The sequence below is a fragment of the Marmota monax genome, unplaced genomic scaffold (assembly GCF_021218885.2).
Source record: "Marmota monax isolate L192 unplaced genomic scaffold, Marmota_monax_Labrador192_F-V1.1 WCK01_AAM20220418_F8-fsc00466, whole genome shotgun sequence".
Classification (NCBI taxonomy): domain Eukaryota; kingdom Metazoa; phylum Chordata; class Mammalia; order Rodentia; family Sciuridae; genus Marmota; species Marmota monax.
In genome coordinates this window covers 351354-365514 of record NW_026693884.1, presented here as the reverse complement: position 1 = coordinate 365514, position 14161 = coordinate 351354, and positions in this window count along the sequence as shown.

The window sequence follows — 14161 nt, the reverse complement described above, 5'->3', positions numbered from 1 at the left end:
TCATAAGAGTCTTAGAAAATAGAGTCTCTATTTAGTTTTATGAGAGGGATTCAATATTCTTGGTTAGATAGTCAAAAATCAAGCATAACCTTTTATTTACCAATGGTTTAAGGATTGAGTGTATGCACATAGGCTTTTCCATACTGAATAAAATGAGGCCCATAAAGGTGGGCTTTTTCTTCAGGAATAGTGAATGTCAAATCATCGAAAACAAAGCTCCATTCACTGCATTCACAAGGACACTTTCATATCTTCTCTAGGACAGTTCAGAACTAGTGCTTCAAGGGCAATAAAGACTGCCATTGTGTATAGGATATTTCCTTCCTTGATTTGCTCATTGTGAACTTGGTTTTATTTTTGTCTTTGCAGCTGTTTTATTTCTATTTTTTTTTTTGCTCATTTATCCTAAGATTAGGCCATTCTATTTTTCTCTTGGTACATCTGCCACCTATGATTTTTCCTTTTCTCATTCTCAATTTTATTTTTCCTAATAAATGTATTTCCTGCTTTCTCCATGAGATTTGATGTTCACAAGAGACTTGGAACATCTCCTTTTCTGTTCTGTGTGAAGACAGGCAAGTTCTTGCATTTTATCAAAATGCACAGACACAAAATAAAAGGGACTAGAGGAGAGACAGGAGCCTTATGAAACTCTGTGCCCATTTCCTTCTTTGAGATTATCCTTTCTGATGTTTCTCTGAGATTTCTTTCAAAATATTCAGAGAAAGTTCTATACTTCCCAATAAGCTGTCCAAGCCACTGCTTCACTGAAGTACTACTGTCTCCTAAGGAAAAAAAAAAATACATATCTTGCCATTAGTCTAAAATTGTTTCTACTTCAGCACTCATTATTTTCCTTCTAATTACCTCTAGTAGTTCCCTTCATAATAATCTACATTTGGAACTATATCTCCCATGCTGGTGATTGCCTCAGTTTTTGCAATTCTATAATATGATTTACTTCAGATTTTTATGCAACACTATGTACTTATATTATTTTAATCTCTGAAGACATATCTTTAAACACGGTGATACCTACAGTTTCCTGGTGAATCAGAAGTTTATATGCTAACATTTTTACAGAGTGTACAATTCTAGGGAAGCAAGGCAATGGGGCAGGGGGAGAAAGAGAACAGGGAAAGAGAGAGCAAATGGGAAGGATTGTGTTACTCATCAGACTAACACAGGGAAGCAGTGTGGCTGATGGCCCAACCACAAAGGGTATTTAAGAGATGCAAGTTGAACTACGTTTTCTCAGGATAGTATTGGGGAGGAGAGTTCATCTACGAAAGGACTTATTAACATTTTCTTTCCCCCATGGGTGTCAACTCCCTCAAATCTGCAGTTTCCATTATCCAGGTGCTCAAAGACAGCCACAGGAGACCAGAAGTGGCCCCATGAGAGCAGTTCTCTTTTAACATAACAAGATGATCTTTCTTGTCCAGCTGGACCACCACATAGAATCCTCTGTCTCTGGTGATTGGTAATGGTGACAGCATCAGCAACCTGTATTATGGCCCTGGGGACTACATAGTGGTTTTAAGAGATGTTGCTCATCAAACAGTCAATGCCTGTTAAAACAGTCTCACATAGCACCCTTAATAGAGAAAATAACTCCTATTAATGCCCACATGCTTCATCTCTCATTTTTCATATGGAGCTACACATTGTGCAGTACCAATTTTGTGCATTTTTCTTGCCTCAGCCCCATAAGTTTCTCCACTGGAGGCCTCTCCTCCCTCTGGTGACCTTGACTCTACCATTAACTCTCAAAAGCATGTACTTCAAAGTTCATGGTATTGGGTTATGTTTTACATTACCTATTTAATCAGTGATGCTTCCTTTGACCAAACTCTGAATTGTTTTGCTGCATTTCCATCTTTTATCAACTCATTCACAATAGTCTCCAACCTGCACTGGGCTCTGTCTCTCAGGGATCAGAACAGTCACTTGATTATCTGTTCAATCTGTAAATCAGTCTTCAATTATTGAACACTGGAATTGATTGCCATATTTCATTTTTATAAATAATAACTAATATTTACATGCATCTATGATTGTTTCTTCAGGATATTTTTCTAAAAGAGAAAGTGCTCTGCATTTGGAAAAGTTAACTCATATTGAATTTTCTCACAGAGAGCATTGAAACATGCTGATTCATTACAAAATTTACAATTATGTGAAGCATTTAAAATATCTTGAAAAATAAGATAGGTGATACAGATTGCTTTATTCATATATCTATGTGATTGTATGGTAGAATCTATGCAGTACAAAAATATAAGAGATTGTATTTGTTTCTCCATTTACTTAATAGCGAGGCTTTATTTTCAAAAAAAATTTTTTGTAATAAACATAACTAAGATGGGAACTATTTTGTAAATGATATATAGAGCCATGTAAGCTACCTACATGTTTAGAACATTCATTAACATAGCTGTACTTCCCAGAAGTATTTTATGTTTGCCTTGCTAATAAATAAAACTGTGAATGTTACTTTGAGTAGAGCTCTGAGCATCAGCAAGTCTCTTTCTATTGAGAAAAACAATTTTATGCTCTCACTTATTTTTTCTTTTTCTTTTCTTTTTTTTAGAGAGAGAGACAATTTTTTAATATTTTTATTTTTTTGTTTTCAGTGGACACAACATCTTTATTTTTTATTTTTATGTGGTGCTGAGGATCGAACCCAGTGCCCTGCGTATGCCAGGCGAGCACGCTACCACTTGAGCTACATCCCCATCCCTTTTATTTTTCTTTTTTCTCTCTTTTCTAATTTAATAAATTCAGGATCTCATGTATGCTAGGCAAGCATTCTACCTCTGAGTTACATTCTCAACCCCTGACTTTATTTGTGATACTTAAGAAAAGTCCACATAGATTCTTCTTCATGAAAATTTAATTTCATAGAGTAAGGAAGCAGCCCTACTTCTAATTTCAGAACTCTCTGATAAACTATATTTACTGTATTTTTCATATAATAGATGTGTAGTACTTAAAAGCCGGTAGAGAATGTGTATCCTGTGGTTTTATACTCTTTACTTTCTAAGTCAGGATTTTTAGTTTATGTTTACCTTCAATCCAGGGTTCTGTCCCAGTTGTTTATGATAATTCCATTTTATTTTACCCTGTTCAACCTCTAACAATATTTTAGCACAAAAGTATTCTCCAAGATATAGTGATGAACACACGGGTATAAATTATGTTGTACATAAAGGTTTCTATATCAAATGAATATAATCAATCAGGCAAGTTTTTATATAATTACCTAAAGTCATTCTATCATGAATATTGTCTAAAAATCACTTTTTACATTCTAAAATATATTCTAATTCTGGGAAAATAAAAAAAAATAAATAAAAATTGTGAAAATGTCTTTAGTAATGCTTGCTACTTTTGCCATAAGGTCATCAAAAGCAAGAGTGTCTCAGAAACTGTCACCGACCAGAGGAAGTAAAGGACACAGAAGAATGACTACCAAATGCAATGTTGCATTGTAGTTTGCATTTACAAATAGAAGAAAGCACACAAGTAGAACAACTGTGGAGTTAAAACAAAACAAAACAAAACAAAAACCTTGTCATTTATTTAAAGTAGTATACCCTTGTTTATTACTTGGTTTTGATAAAAACATTCTGTGGTCATATAAGGAATGAATGTAGAGGAAACAAATGATGAGGGCGCCAGTGCATTACAAAGCATCTACTTATTTTTTTCTGGAAGTCTAAAATCATTCCAAACTAAAATTTCTTAAAAATTAGTTTGGTGAGCGGCGCAGCACTGGAACCCATGGCAGAAGGGTGAAGCTTGAGCCCCGCAGAGTTCTGGCAGTGCGGAGCCGCAGGTTACTGATCCTTCAGGGCTGGAGGGGCCAGACTGCAACCCATGTCACCACAGGGCACTAGAGAGAGGACCAAATTCTGGACATAACATAGGAACAGCCCAGATCCCTCCACCTCACTGGACACCCTGGTGTGGAAATGGGAAGTCAAGATATTGGAAAATCTACCTCATCAACTTTTGGCAGGTGTAGTAGACAGTGCAATGAGCATCTGAACAGGTGTGTGATTACCAGCCCTGCCTCTACCCAGCTGTGATAACTCAAAATTGTTCTCGTCAGCTTTTGGTGGGTGTGAATATCAGAGCCCAGTGCAACTGAGAAGGTGCGTGATCTCCAACTCCCCCTCCCCCAGATGTGATAACCCAAAACCTTTCTTGCCAGCTCTCAGTGGGCGTGGCTATCAGAGGGAATATGGCAGAACAGGTTGATGGTTTCCAACTCCCCCTCGCCACAGCTGTGATGACTTGGTGACTACCCAACACATAGATAGCATTTTGTTGATCAGGAGCATGTAATGGCAAGGGTGCTGCCCACTCAGAGTGAACACAGGGCTGTGGACAAGAGATCCATCAATTGAGGCCTGGTGGATAGGAGAGGTGAGGGGGATAGAGACCAGGAGCAACCCAAAGAGACAGGATTGTTGGAGAGGCACCCAGCAGGTGAGGGAAAGCTGCCTCACACACGGATTGCTTCCACCACCCTTAGGGCAGAGACTCAACCTGGAATGCACAACACCACCTACTGGAAGAGAAGAAAACAGAATTCTAAGACTGCATTATTTTCCCCTTCTTTCCTTTTTTTTTCTTTTTATCTTTTTCTTCTCTCTTTCCCTCTCTCTTTTTTTTATTCCTTTCTCTCTGACTCTTTCCCCCTTTTTCTTCTCCTTTTCTTTTTACTTTTCTTCCTCCTTATCTTCCTCTCTCAACCTCCCAAGTGTTACTATTTCTACTATGTGTAATTTACTAAATGTAAATAGGTGTTTGTTTCTATGCTTCTTATTGTCCTCCCACTTACTTAACTACCATAAAATACCTCCTGTCTATTCTCCTGCTAATAACCCCCTTCATTAAAGTTCACCTCCAAAGTAGCTAATATATCTTAACCCCATACTCTCACATCTTCCCCCCTTAACATAAAGTCCTCCACCTGACCCTCAGTTCTCTACACTACATACTGCTCAAGGAACCATTCACCAACAAGACATAATGAAACTAATGAATATATTTTAAATTATAATTGAATCCAACATCTCTAGACATAGAGAGTAACTATGAATATATTAATAACAAAAAAAATAGCTCATAGATAATGTATAGATAATGTAGAGTCACACAGAGCTGGAAAGAAATGTGAGTAAAATAAAAAGACAAGGAAAGAAAGGACCACAAACAATGCAGTACAATTCAACATTAGAGGAGGTAATAGCCACAGAAGAAAGAATGTCAGATAAAGATTTCAGGATATACATGGTTTAGATGATCTGGAGCCTCAAGGAAGACTTTATACAGCAAATGCAGACAATGAAAGATCACTTTGACAATGAATTAAATAAACAAATCCAATAAGCAAAAGATCAACTCTACAGGGAGTTAGAGAAATCCTGGAAATGAAGGAAATAAAAAAAAAAAAAAAAACAAATAAAAAACTCAAATGAGAGTATCACCAGCAGAGTAGAACACTTAGAAGGCAGAACATCAGACAATAAAGACAAAGTATATCATCTAGAAAAGAGTGTAGACAGCACAGAGAGACTGATAAGAAACCATGAGCTGAACATCCAAGAAATTTGGGATAGCATAGATACCAAATTTAAGAGTTATTGTGATAGAGGAAGGTGAGAGGTTCAAACCAAAGGAATGAGCAATCTGTTCAATGAAACAATTTTAGAAAACTTTCCAGACATGAAGAATGAAACAGAAATCCAAATCCTAGAAGCCTACAGGATGCTGAATGTACCAAATCACAAGAGATCCACACCAAGACACATTATAATGGAAATGTGCAACATACAGAACAAGGAGAGAATTTTAAAAGCCACAAGAGAAAGGAAGCAGATTACATTTAGGGGTAAAACAATTAGGTTAACAGCTTATCTTTCAACACAGACTCTGAAAGCTAGAAGATCCTGGAACAACATACGTCAAATGCTGGAAGATAATGGGTTCCAACCAAGAATCTTGTATCAAGCAAAATTCAGCTTCAGGTTTGAAGACGAAATAAAAACCTTCCACGATAAACAAAAGTTAAAAGAATTTACCACTAGAAAACTGGCACTTAAAAACATCCTTGGCAAAACATTACAGGAAGAGGAAATGAAAAATAACAATGAAAATCAACAGTGGGAGGTAGTATAGTAAAGGAAAAACTAATCAAAGAGGAAAAACAATTCAAGTTAAATAACAAAAATAAACAAACATGTCTGGAAATACAAATCATATCTCAATAGTAACCCTAAAAGAAAATGGCTTAAACTCACCAATCAAAAGATGTAGGCTATTAGACTGGATTAAAAAAAAGATCCAACAATATGCTGCCTACAGGAGACTCATCTGATAGGAAAAGACATACACAGACTGATGGTGAAAGGTTGGGAGAAATCATACCACTCACATGGACCTCAGAAGCAAGCAGGGGTGTCCATACTCATATCAAATAAAATATACTTCAAGCCTAAGTTAATGAAAAGGGATAAAGAAGGACACTACATACACTCAAGGAACCGTTTACTAACAAGACATAACAATCATTAATATATATGCCCAAAACAATGGTGTAGCTATGTTCATCAAACAAACTCTTCTCAAATTCAAGAGTCAAATTGACCACAACACAATAATAATGGGTGATTTTAACACACCTCTCTCAGCACTGGACAGGTTTTCTGAACAAAAGTTGAATAAAGAAACAATAGGGATCAAAAATACAGTTAATAACTTAGACTTAATTGACATATATAGAATATATCAACCAACATCAAGCGGATACACGTTTTTCTCAGCAGAACATGGATCCTTCTCAAAAATAGACCATATACTATGCCACAGGGCAACTCTTAGCAAATAGAAAGGAGTAGAAATACTACCATGCATTTTATCATATCATAACGGAATGAAATTGGAAATCAACAATAAAATAAGTAAAAAAAATTCCTACATTTAATGGAGAATGAACAATATGCTACTGAATGAACAATGGGTTACAGAAGACATCAAGGAGGAAAATTAGAAATTTTTACAGGTAAATGAAAACAGACACAACATATCAAAATCTCTGGGATACTATGAAAGCAGTACTAAGAGGAAAATTCATTGCATGGAGTTCACTCCTTAAAAGAAGAAAAAGCCAACAAATAAATGACCTCACACTACACCTTAAAGCCCTAGAAAAAGAAAAAAAAATCAGCACCAAAAGCAGTAGAAGGCAATAAATAATTAAAATCAGAGCTGAAACCAATGAAATTGAAAAAATTGACAAAACTAAAAGTTGATTCTTTGAAAAACTAAATAAGATTGACAGACCCTTAGCCATGCTAATGAAGAGAAGAAGAGAGAGAACCCAAATTACTAGCACATGGGATGAAAAAGGCAACATCATAACAGACACTACAGAAATACAGAAGAAAATTAGAAATTATTTTGAAAACTTATACTCTAATAAAATAGAAGATAGTGAAGGCACCAACAAATTTCTTAAGTCATATGATTTTCCCAGATTGAGTCAGGAAGCTATACACAAATTAAACAGACCAACAGCAAGTGAGGAAATAGAAGAAGCCATCAAAAGATTACCAACCAAGAAAAGCCAAGGACTTCACGGATATACAGCTGAGTTTTACAAGACCTTTAAAGAAGAACTAATACCAATACTCTTCAATCTATTTCAGGAAATAGAAAAAGAGGGAGTACTTCCAAATTCATTCTTCAAGGCCAATATCACCCTGATTCCAAAAACAGATAAGGACACCTCAAAGAAAGAAAACTTCAGACCAATATCTCAAATGAATATAGATGCAAAAATCCTCAATAAAATTCTGACAAATTGGAAACAAAAATATGTAAAAATGATCGTGCACCATGATCAAGTGGAATTCATCCCAGGGATGAATTTCCGTATGGTTCAACATACGGAAATCAATAAATGTAATTCATCACATCAATAGACTTAAAGATAAGAACTATATGATTATCTCAATAGACATAGAAAAAGCATTTGACAAAATACAGCACCCTTTTATGTTCAAAACACTAGAAAAACTAGGGATAATAGGAACTTACCTAAACATTGTAAAAGCTCTCTACACTAAGCCTCAGGCCAGCATCATTGTAAACAGAGTAAAACTGAAGTCATTCCTTCTAAAATCTGGAACAAGACAGGGATGCCCTCTCTCACCACGTGTATTCAACATAGTTCTTGAAACACTAGCCAGAGCAATTAGAAAGATGAAAGGAATTAAAGGAATAACTATAGGAAAAGAAGAACTTAAACTAGCACTATTTGCTGATTATATGATTCTATACCTAGAAGACCCCAAGAAACTTCTAGAACTAGTAAATGAATTCAGCAAAGTGGCAGGATATAAAATCAACACCCATAAATCAAAGGCATTTCTATATATCAGTGACAAATCCTCTGAAGAGGAAATGAGGAAAACTATGCCATTCACAATATCCTCAAAAAAAATACTTGGGAATCAACTTAACAAAAGAGGTGAAAGATCTATACAATAAAAACTATAGAATCCTAAAGAGAGAAAAAGAAGACCTTAGAAGACAAAAAGATATACCTTGCTCATAGATAGGCAGAATTAATATTATTAAAATGACCATATTATCAAAAGCACTATACGTGTTCAATGCAATTCCAATCAAAATCCCAATGGCATTCCTCATAGCAATAGAAAAAGCAACCATGAAATTCATCTGGAAAAATAGGAGACCCAGAATAGCTAAAGCAATTCTAAACAGGAAGAGTGAAACAAGTGGTATCATTATACCAGACATTAAACTATACTACAGAGCAATAGTAGTATGGTACTGGCACCAAAACAGGCTGGTAGAACAATGGTACAGAATAGAGGACACAGAGACTAACCCACAAAATTACAACTACCTTATATTAGACAAAGGTACCAAAAGCATGCACTGGAGAAAGGATAGCATCTTCAACAAATGGTGCTGAGAAAACTGGAAATCCATGTGCAACAAAATGAAATTGAATCCCTATCTCTCACCATGCACAAAAGTTAACCCAAAATGGATCAAGGATATAGGAATTAAACCAGAGACTCTGCATCTAATAGAAGAAAAAGTAGGCCCTAATATCTCTATCAAATTGGGCTAGTCCCCAACTTCCTTAATAAGACGACTATATCACAAGAATTAAAACCAATAGTCAACAAATGGGATGGATTCAAACTAAAAAGTTTTTTTTTTTCAGCAAAAGAAATAATATGTGAGGTGAATAGGGAGCCTACAACCTGAGAACAAATTTTTACCCCTCACACATAAAATAGAGCTCTAATCTCTAGGGTATATAAAGAGCTCAACAAGATAAGCACCAAACAAAAACAAAAACAAAACAAACATAAAACCCCACAAATAATCCAATTAATAAATGGACCAAGGACCTGAACAGACACTTCTCGAAGAGGATATACAATCAATCAACAAATATACAAAAAAAAAATGCTCATCCTCTCTAGCAATCAGAGAAATGCAAATTAAAACTACTCTAAGATACCATCTCACTCCAGTAAGAATGGCAGCCATTATGAAGTCAAACAACAATAAGTGCTGGTGAGGATGTGGGGAAAAGGGTACACTTGTACATTGCTGGTGGGACTGCAAATTGGTGCAGCCAATTTGGAAAGCAGTATGGAGATTCCTTGGAAAGCTGGGAATAGAACCACCATTTGACCCAGCTATTCCCCTTCTCAGACTATACCCAAAGTACCTAAAAACAGCATACTATAGGTACACCGCCACATCAATGTTTATAGCAGCACAATTCACAATAGCTAAACTGTGGAGCCAACCTAGATGCCCTTCAGTGGATGAATGGATTAAAAAAATATGAGATTTATACACAATATAATATTACTTAGTACTAAAAATAATAAGATCATGGCATTTGCGGGGAAATTGATGGCATTAGAGCAGATTATGTAAATGAAGTTAGCTAATCTCTCCACCCCCCAAAAATAAGTGCTGAATGTCTTCTCTGATATAAGTGGGGTGACTCCAAATGGGGTAGGGAAGAAGTGCATGGGAGGAAGATTACCACTAGATGGGGAAGTTGGGTGGGAGGGAAAGGGAGGGAGAAAGGGAATTGCATGGATGGTGGAAGGAGACCCTCAACATTATACAAAATACGTGTATTAAGATGTGAATTTGCTGTCAACATATCTTATATACCAAGATATGATAAATTGTGGTATAAAGGTGTATTAAGAATTATAATACAAATTATAATAATAATGATAATAAAGCTCATGTAAAAAATAAATAAATAAAAATTAAAAAAAAATAGTTTGGCATGATGGAAGAGAATTGACTACCCATGATGGTAAAAAGGATATATAAAGATCTGGAGGAAAATAAAAATGTGATTTTTCTCATTCAACAGTGAGAAAAATGGCACACTGGCATTCAAGGTATATGAGAAATGACATGATAAATAAGATGATGGAGAGTTTTGAGGGCTAGGTTGAGAAGAATGTGGAACATCACACATCACATCCTGGTGATTGCAGAAAGCAGGTGTGAACTTAGCCAAGGAGAAAGATTTCTCTGGCCATCAAAAAATCTCAAGAAAATAACTTGATTCAACTCAGCCCACTCATTAAAAAGCATGCGTATATTCAATTGTTCTCTATTATGCACAAAACCCTGGACCCTACAGAAGAAGAGAAGAATAGAATCCTTGACTCAGAAGCTGTGTTCCCTTGGAGAGACATATGACCAAGCCTGAGTCAAAGTGATCAGGGCAGCCCGACATATGTGGGGAGTGTGGGGGAAAGTAGGGCTGGAAGGACCTTGGGCTGATGAGTTCAGGTAGTGAAGGCTTCCCAGAGAAGGCAGTATCTGTGCTGAGCAGAGAAGGATGAGCAGGAGTATGTCAGATATACAAGAGGGAGAGAGCTCCAAAAAAGGAATTACTATACTGTTCAAAGGACAAGATTTGAGGCTGTTCGCGGTAGCTGCAGGCAATTTAAAGAATAGAAGACTCATGTTATGTTTCCCTAATAGAAGTTTACCAAATCCTACTTTGTAAATAAAAATGTATTGACCATTCCATGTAACTTCAATTTGTAACAAAATTTATTTACCACACAAAACAATATGTATTTGGTTATTAAATAAACATTAGGAAAAATATCTGAAATTTACTAACAGAACAAGACAAAACAAAACAACCCTTACGCAATCATAAAATATAGCAAAGCAAAACACTTTGCCTATGGAAACCAACTCCCACAGGTTAAGAAGACCAGAGAAGCCAGGCACAGAGGTGCATGCCTATAATCCCAGCAGCTAGGAAGGCTGAGGCAGGAGGATTGCAAGTTCAAATCCAGCCTCAGAAGTGTGAGGCACTAAGCAACTCAGTGAGACTCTGTCTCTAAATAAACTACAAAAAATTGGGCTGGGGATGTGGCTCAGTGGTAGAGTGCCCCTAAGTTCAATCCCTGGTACCAAAAAAAAAAAAAAAGAAGAAGAAGAAGAAGAAGAAGACAAGAGAAAGCCAGAAGTTAGCATTTACACAGGTTTTCAATTTAAACTTAGCAAGACAAGGAGTCAATAACTTCTACCTAAATTCAAACTTCTTAAAGTTAGGGATGTATTTAGGGAACAGCTAGTTCCTGAGCAGCTTTATTAAAAACATACAGGAAAAAATTGCAAAATTATAAAACTTGATTTTTGGCAGAGATGCCAGAAAAAATACTAACTTACTGAGAGCTCTACAATTATTGATCAGAAAACCATGCCCATGTCACTCTGGAGCTCCTTGGATGACTCCCCTCAATCCCCACCCCTGACCCCAGCTCCACTGTGACCCAGCAGGGTTCCAGCACACATTGTCCATGATAATCTGCATCTTTGCAGCACCACCCACATTTATCTGTCAGTACATATGTCAACACCAACCTCAGAGCATAGACAAATCTAAAACAGCCCCTAAATTAAATCCATATCATTGTCTGAGAATTGCAAGCATGCAGCAGAGAAGCTAACAACAGTGTATCAGACAACTGCTGTTACTGCTATAATGATCTGAGAATTATTTAAAAATCTCTAAGAACTAATATCAGGATTACCAGTACAATTTTCTGAAGCAAACCAGAAGAAACAAATCCTTGCTATTGTGATGCTAAGAAGAATACTCTTAACCACTCTTAACCATGAAGATGGGTGGCCGTTCACTCATCCTCCAGCTCATGGAAGCACTACCAGGAAGAAGAAAGGTCTGTTCTGACACTGCCTTTTTCTGTGAATTTCATTCAACCCAGCCCAGCTGCTGCTCCTCACTGAGGAGGTGGCCTGTTCATTCCCTCATTACAGTAACAAGACAGGTGATTTTCTAGACCCAAACAACACAGGAAATGGCCATTTGCTACCTCTATTTTGCTAGAAAAAATGTCTGTCCCTATATCTGAGTCTATGCCTGGTAAGGAACAAAATATACACAGTAAAGCACTTTCAGCACACAGGAATGTCTCCTTGGGTGAATTTAGCTTACTACAACTCAGTGCTGATGTTAAAGAATGGTTCCCATGGGCAATGAGTAATACAAACTCTTAAGATTCCCTGGAATCATGCCATGCCTCCAACCCCAGTCTCTTACAGGCATTTGTACAAAATTTGTTACCTAGTTCTTCCAAGTACAAGTCACTAAAGGTCTATCCATTCTTCTACAAATTGAAAAACATACATCAGAACACAAATACACTGCAAAAAGGGTGGTAAGCATGGAATAAACATCACATGCTTTGAACACTTTCCATATTAGAGAGAGCCTGTGTGGCTTGGGGTATAGGGCACAAGAGCAATGCATTTGCACTCAAGCCCAGTCTGAAGTGGTGGAGTGGTAGATTTTTTTTTCATGGCTGGGATTCAAACACAAGGGATCTCACTAATGCTAGGCAAATACTGAGCTACACTCCCAGTCCTAACAGTGATAGTTTTCAATGGCTGACAGTTTAAGATTGTAGTCAGAAAGTAAGACACTATGTTCATAGGAAGAATTCAGATGCCTAAGTGACCCCTTGCCTCTTGGAAAGGAGATACCAGGAGTATTAAATTGCTTGTTTACTTGACTAATCCCAGAATGAAATGAATACAAGAAACATACTTAATGTAGGGATCCCAGATTTTTGGTTGCTTGATAGAGTAGCAATGTTAGCAACCATACAGGAAACACTCAGAGATGTGCAAATGAAAGACATTCTATAGCACAGAAAGAAAAAAGAATGGAGATATATGTGTCTTTGGCAATAATCCCTTATCTTTACTATTAAATATGGAGAATGTAAACTGCTGACACAAGTTTGGTTTCAGTTTAGCCAATGCACATGTACCATGCCAAGAACTGTGGATTTGTGTGGAACAGGAATATGTTACTGACAGGTTCTTCTCCAGAGTATCAGAGCACTTTAGTGTGGGATCAATAGAAACCAACAAAATATGCAATTTGATTCTTTCAAAATGTCTGCAATGTCTCACCACAGCTTTCTTAAAAGATTGAACATGCAGAGTTTCAGGCAGCACTGCAAGGGGGCTGTGGGGCCCCTTGGGGTATGGCACACATTTCTCAGGATAAAGGTTTAAGAGCTGAGTAAATAGGTTAATAATAATTTTTCCTTAGCCTTTTAATGAAGATTAGAGAATACAGGTTAATGTCTGCTACACAGAACACACTAAATAACTATGGGTAATTCTTATTTATGAGATTCCTTTTCTAATTAAAATGTATTCTAGCTGTCTCTCATCTAAAACAAGCCAATAAAATAAATTTAATGATCTGTTAAAAATAAATTCCTTTATTTTTTTTCTTTTCTTTCCTTCCTTTCTGCCTTCTTTTCTTTTTTCTCTTTAACAAGATAGAACTCTAGAAACTAATTTCCATCTTACAGAATAATTATCTGGGGTTTTCAAAGGGGTGGTCACAAAAACCTTAAGATGTGTAATACAATTTTACAATGGCCAAGCTTTCAAAGCAGAATTTTTACCTTAGCAGTGAAGTGACTGAAACCTTCATGGGTGTTTGCTCAGCTCTTGAGATTCTTTGTTCTCCTTCTCCTCCCTCCCTCCACTATTTCCAGCAGTC